Raw genomic sequence first — 6,000 nt, 5'->3', positions numbered from 1 at the left:
AAATTATTCTAATATTGTTACAGGAGGAACATAAACTATCCTGATAATGTAGAGTACATCCTTATTTAAAATCTAGACTAAATATCAGGAATATTCTATAGGCATCTGGAAAAGTGTGTTTTTATGTTTCCTCAGTACAACGAAATTCATCTGGTAAAATATATGTAGGATTTCTGAAGAACTTAGCGTTTATAAGAGATCAGATGTCTGTTGTGGGCCAGTCCAGAAATTTAAGGAACGTAGTCTACCAGTAAGAAACTGTGACGAACGAGCTTACAGATAGTTCATGAAGTTATCATATGCACCTGCGTCTGAAGGACGCTAGCTTAAAGCCGCTCTGTGATTGGCTTGTTGTTATTAGAGGCGGGCGCTTTCTGCAAAGCAGAGCGGATGATTAGGCAATACACCTGACTATCAAGATAAGTGCGCCTACCTGTCACTTCCTGCTGTCGGTATTTATTCATTTTCACTTTTTTTTCGTGTCGGGATGATTTGGCACGTCACTGCCATGTTTGTATGATTTCGGCTGATGTATCCCGCACGGTGTGTATATCCTGCGGACCAAACGTTACGACCTTGGCGTCATGTTCGGCTCAAAGGAGGAGTAACCCCCGTGGACACTACTGGGAAAATACCGCTCGGGTGTAATCAACCACCGCGGCTGGAGTCATTTTAATGTGGACTCATATTAACGTGTTTATTGATACAACCGCAGCAGTAGGAGCAGCAGCAGCAGCAGCAGCAGCGCGGGACTCTGTCTGGAGGAAAGGTAAGCACGTCAGTAGCGTCAGTGAGCTGTCAGTGTTAGCGGGCAGAGGAGGCTGTGTTGCGGGGCCACACAGCAGCAGGCCCGGCTGTGCTGCGGGGATTCACACAGACTGGGAACGCCGTGTCATACAGAGCTGCGGTCGTGATAGGAGGCTGATATCGGACAGAGACACGGTGATTTATGGACATGTCTCTCGCTTTCTCTCCCTCTCTCTCTCTCTTTCTGTGCATGCGCGCGCTCGTGTGTGTGTGTGCGCGCGCTCGTGTGTGTTTGTGTGTCTGCGACACTACGTGAATCGCAGCTGTCAAAACATGTTTGTTATCGTGCAGGGCCGACTACAGCATTTATTGGGCCGTAAGCAGAAAACGACCCTCCACCCCCCAGCTGATACCTCATATCACATTGTAGATGGAAGTCTACATGTCACACAGTGTTCTTCAGGGCAAGCATCCTACTAGATCAACCTAGTGACATTAAGAACATGCTCTATGGAAGTCCCCCATGACTTCAACCAACGGAACCATTAAACATTGCACACAATTTAAATATTATCAGATTAAGACAGAAAATAATAATGGGTTATGTGATTCCTGTAAGAATGGTAGTCAAACTAAAGAATTAGAAATGCTCTGTAAGCTGTTGTGTTATTACAGTAATGGAATAACCCTGCTTAACTACTCTCTTGTTTTGACCTCATACTAAATTATAGACCTGACAGGCACCTGGATAGTTTACTGGTTAAGATGCATGCCATCACAATGTCTCTGCCCATGCTTCTCCTCTGTGCTTTGGTTAAAATAATGCTTCACAAATGTCTGAAAGTGGTAAAGAACATCCCTCACAATTTCCTAGAGCCTGAGGCGATGTCTCGAAATAGCTTGTGTTGTCCGGAGCCTCGGTCCAAAAACCTCAAAGATATTCATATTAGTGCTATGTTTACAATCATATAAAACAGAGAAAAGCAGCACATCCTCATCATTAAACGCTGGAGCCTGAGAATGTGTGACATTTTTACTGAGTGAAAATGAGTTGAACTATTGGACATGAGAGAAATATGCCAGTCACATCACTGTTGATTGGTTGTGAGTGACGTAGCTGAGTCCATGTGTCCTTCACTGGTCATTTTTGGCTATCAGAGACATGATGTCAGACTGAGTAGGGATATGAAACTGAAACCACAACACAAGCTAACCATTCAGCTCACTACTGCAACTTAGTCAGGATTGTAGGCTGAAAACCATCACTGCTTTTTAAATGTATTCTTCTATTCTAATATCCTGCTATGTGAATATATCTGCCATTCATTCATATCCTGCGCAGAATTGAATTCTGATGTAAACACATGACACAAGGCCTGTCACCTCACCATGCTACAGCCTGTACCCCCGTGCTGCAGCTGTGGGGGGACGATCATTAAAAAAAAAAGGGGAATGTATAAATAAACATGCACGCCGTGGGGGGGGGGCAGTCTGTTTCCCACTAGAAGAAGCAGGAAGCAGCCGTCACCATGGATACTGATGCATGCTTTACTCCCCGTGCTGTAAAAGCATAACACTCCACCCTAATAAAACCTGCCAGAAGCGAGTGCTAGGAGATAGATGGTGAGCCTTCATCATTGGTTTCTAGAAAGGGGCTGCATGTATGACCACAAGAGGGAAAAAAAGATACTTAGTGCCTGGTGATGCTGATGGTTTCTTGTTTATTTTTGAAGTGATGGATGTGCAGAATATTTCATATCCATGTGATGAGTCCAACAAAATTATAGATATTTCCTGCTGTGGTTTCATCTAAACCCACTATGAAAAATAGGGGAAGATTTATATGTATGACCAAAACAATATTATTAATATTATATTATTATCATCTGCCCTTCTATTTAGGGATAATGTGATGCATAAGTTGATTCTGCACACATTATGTCTAATACTGTTTTCCCTGACAGTATTTAGCTTGATTCAGTGGAAGCTACTGCACTCCTCTATTAGTTATGTTGGAGCTGCCCCTTTATTCCTAACTTGGTTACTGTGTCATGCACACAGTCTCCTCTGCTGCTGTGTGTGTATGTGTGTGTGTGTGTGTGTGTGCAATATTTTTGTTAAAGTACCAATGTGTAGGATTTAGTGACATCTAGGTGAGGTTGCAGATTGAAACTAACTGAATACCCCTCCTCTCCCCCTCCCCCTCCCCTTCCAAGCATGTAGGAGAACCTACAGTGACTGTGAAAGTCGCTCTTTAGAGCCAGTGTTTGGTTTGTCTGCTCTGGGCTACTGTAGAAACATGGCGGGCTCTGTGAAAGAGGACCCGCTCCCTGTATAGATATAAAGGGCTCATTGTAAGGTAACGAAAACACAACAATTCTTATTTTCGGGTGATTGTACACTAATTAAAACATACTTATGAATATTATATTTCATGTCTTTCATGTCTTTGACAGTGTTGTTGTGTCAACAGTGTACAACACGTCTTGTTTTCCTCTGCTTACCTTTGCACCCTTCTTGTCTCTAAACATTTGTTGGCTATCTGTTAAGCTTTTAAGGGGGCGAAAGAACCAGAACAAGGGTTGAGCCATTTATCAACAAGGAGTCACGTGCCATGGTGTGTTTTTACCGGCTGCAGGTTCAAGTTAGAGGAGGTAATGTTGACTCGCTGCATTTCAACACGTCTGTGTTGTTTTCCCTCTTGACTCGCCTCTTGACTCGCCTGTTGGACATGACATTGGGGGCGTGGCTACATCTTTGATTCCTCCGTTGATTTCAGAGGTCGAGATCGTGATAATTTCGATCAATATTCGATTTACAATGGAGATGGTGACACTCCTACTGCAGATGTTGTTTGAGATAGTTAAGACCAGAACATGAACCATGCAGAGTCTCTTATTAGAACATGGAGTTTGGTTCTTGGTTATTTGATTAATTTCAGTTCAGTTAAGTAAACGAGTAATGATTAACTGATTATTTTCATTTTTTTATTAATCCGTTAATTATTGTCACTATTTTTGTTTCCCAAATCCCAAAATGATGTCTTTAGATGTATTGTTTTGTCACAACAGTTCATAATTCAGAGATATTCAGTTTTCTATGAAAGAAACCAGATGTAATATGCATGTTTGACAAGCTACAATCTGAGAATTTAGACATTGTTTTTTTTAAAGAACCAAAATAATGAATTATTAAAATATTTGTCAATTATTTTAATTAGGGATGCAGCGATCCGATATTAGGATCGGATATCGGCGGCAATATCAACATTTTAGCTGGATCGGTATCGTTGAAAATCAACCGATCCATGAGACCGATCCATTTATGTTCCCTTTAAATGTGTGATCATGCATGCTACGTCATCCCGTTACGCGCAGGTCAGTCGTAAAAAAAAACCAAAACAACAACTCCGTTGTCAGAAGAAGCATGGAGCAGAGGGGGTCGTTCATTTGGAGGTTTTTCACCCTTCCTACGCCAGGTAGTGCAACAGCCGTGTGTAATGTCTGCAAAATAAGTGTTGCGAGGGGTGGTGGTAAAATGGCGAAATTTAACACCACCAGTTTAATCAAGCACTTGCAGAAGCACCACGGTAAAGAGCACGCGGAGTTTCTGCAGCTCAATAAATCAAAAGGAGCTGATGGAGGTGCTAGCAGCAGCGCTAGCAGCAGCACTAGCACACAGCAATCGCTAGTCGATGCGCTGTATAAACGCCAGAAAATGCCGAGTAACAGCGCGAAGGCTATGGGCATAACGGAGAAAGTCCACTTAGAGATCCAGCCATGAATGGTGTTGAATTGCACCATGTGAAGTAGGCTATTTGTTTTAAATATTTTGTAACTATGTTAGCTCAGTTCACTAATTTGAGGATCGGTATCGGGTATCGGCCGATACGCAAAGCCCAGAATCGGTATCGGTATCGGAACTGAAAAAGCCGGATCGGTGCATCCCTAATTTTAATAGTTGGCGACTACTCGATAAATCAACTAATCACTGCAGCACTAGTATTATACCCAGCAAAGCAATTTAGAACGTGCAAATGTATTTGGTGGTAAGCACTACTGCAGCACTACAATACATATATAAAGTGAACCCTGTAGTAACTGATTATTTTAGCTTTGAATGCAACACTACATGAAAGGTGACATGTTCCTCAGCTTTCAGTTAATATGGTGTATATATGGTGTATAGCAGTGTGTATGTGTGTGTGTGTGTATATATATATATATATATATATATATATATATATATATATATATTGTGTGTGTATATAGCAGTGTATATATGGTGTGTATATAGCAGTGTATACATGGTGTATATAGCAGTGTATACATGGTGTATATAGCAGTGTATATATGGTGTGTGTATAGCAGTGTATATATGGTGTATATAGCAGTGTATATATGGTGTATATAGCAGTGTATACATGGTGTATATAGCAGTGTATATATGGTGTATATAGCAGTGTATACATGGTGTATATAGCAGTGTATACATGGTGTGTGTGTATATAGCAGTGTATATATGGTGTATATAGCAGTGTATATATGGTGTATATAGCAGTGTATACATGGTGTATATAGCAGTGTATACATGGTGTGTGTGTATATAGCAGTGTATATATGGTGTATATAGCAGTGTATATATGGTGTGTGTGTATATAGCAGTGTATACATGGTATATATTGCAGTGTATATATGGTGTGTGTATATAGCAGTGTATACATGGTGTATATAGCAGTGTATATGTGGTGTGTGTATATAGCAGTGTATACATGGTGTATATATGGTGTGTGTGTATATAGCACTGTATACATGGTATATATAGCAGTGTATATATGGTGTGTGTATAGCAGTGTATACATGGTGTATATAGCAGTGTATATATGGTGTGTGTATATAGCAGTGTATACATGGTGTGTGTATATAGCAGTGTATACATGGTGTATATAGCAGTGTATATATGGTGTGTGTATATAGCAGTGTATACATGGTGTATATAGCAGTGTATACATGGTGTGTGTATATAGCAGTGTATACATGGTGTATATAGCAGTGTATATATGGTGTATAATGGTGTTATGACCTTCTCTAAAATAGCTGCCTGCTGCCAGACTGAACCAAAACAATGAACTGAGAAACTCCCAAGGGTGTTTTCACACCTATAGTCTGTTTGCTTTTGTCTGAATCAGTGGATGAGTTGCTACCATGTGGCATTTTCACATGGCAGGAGAAATGGAGGCCTGTGTATTCATGT

At 40.9% G+C, this 6,000-nt stretch overlaps 1 protein-coding gene across 3 annotated transcripts in view; it reads left to right on the top strand.

The window, feature by feature from the left end:
* The first annotated feature begins 467 nt into the window (after positions 1-467).
* LOC128379726 (ras-specific guanine nucleotide-releasing factor RalGPS1-like) overlaps positions 468-6,000 on the top strand; it is a 152,676-nt gene continuing 147,143 nt past the window's right edge. For 2 of the 3 annotated variants that reach the window (XM_053339353.1, XM_053339350.1), the window contains exon 1: positions 468-769. The gene's annotated coding sequence lies outside the window, so the exon portion shown is untranslated. Of the gene's footprint in view, positions 778-6,000 lie in introns of all 3 variants that reach the window. The other variant, XM_053339351.1, reaches the window with a different exon arrangement.

The sequence above is a fragment of the Scomber japonicus genome, chromosome 19 (assembly GCF_027409825.1).
Source record: "Scomber japonicus isolate fScoJap1 chromosome 19, fScoJap1.pri, whole genome shotgun sequence".
Taxonomy (NCBI): Eukaryota; Metazoa; Chordata; class Actinopteri; order Scombriformes; family Scombridae; genus Scomber; species Scomber japonicus.
Note: the sequence above shows the minus strand (reverse complement) of the source record. Positions and strands in the feature narration are given on the sequence as shown.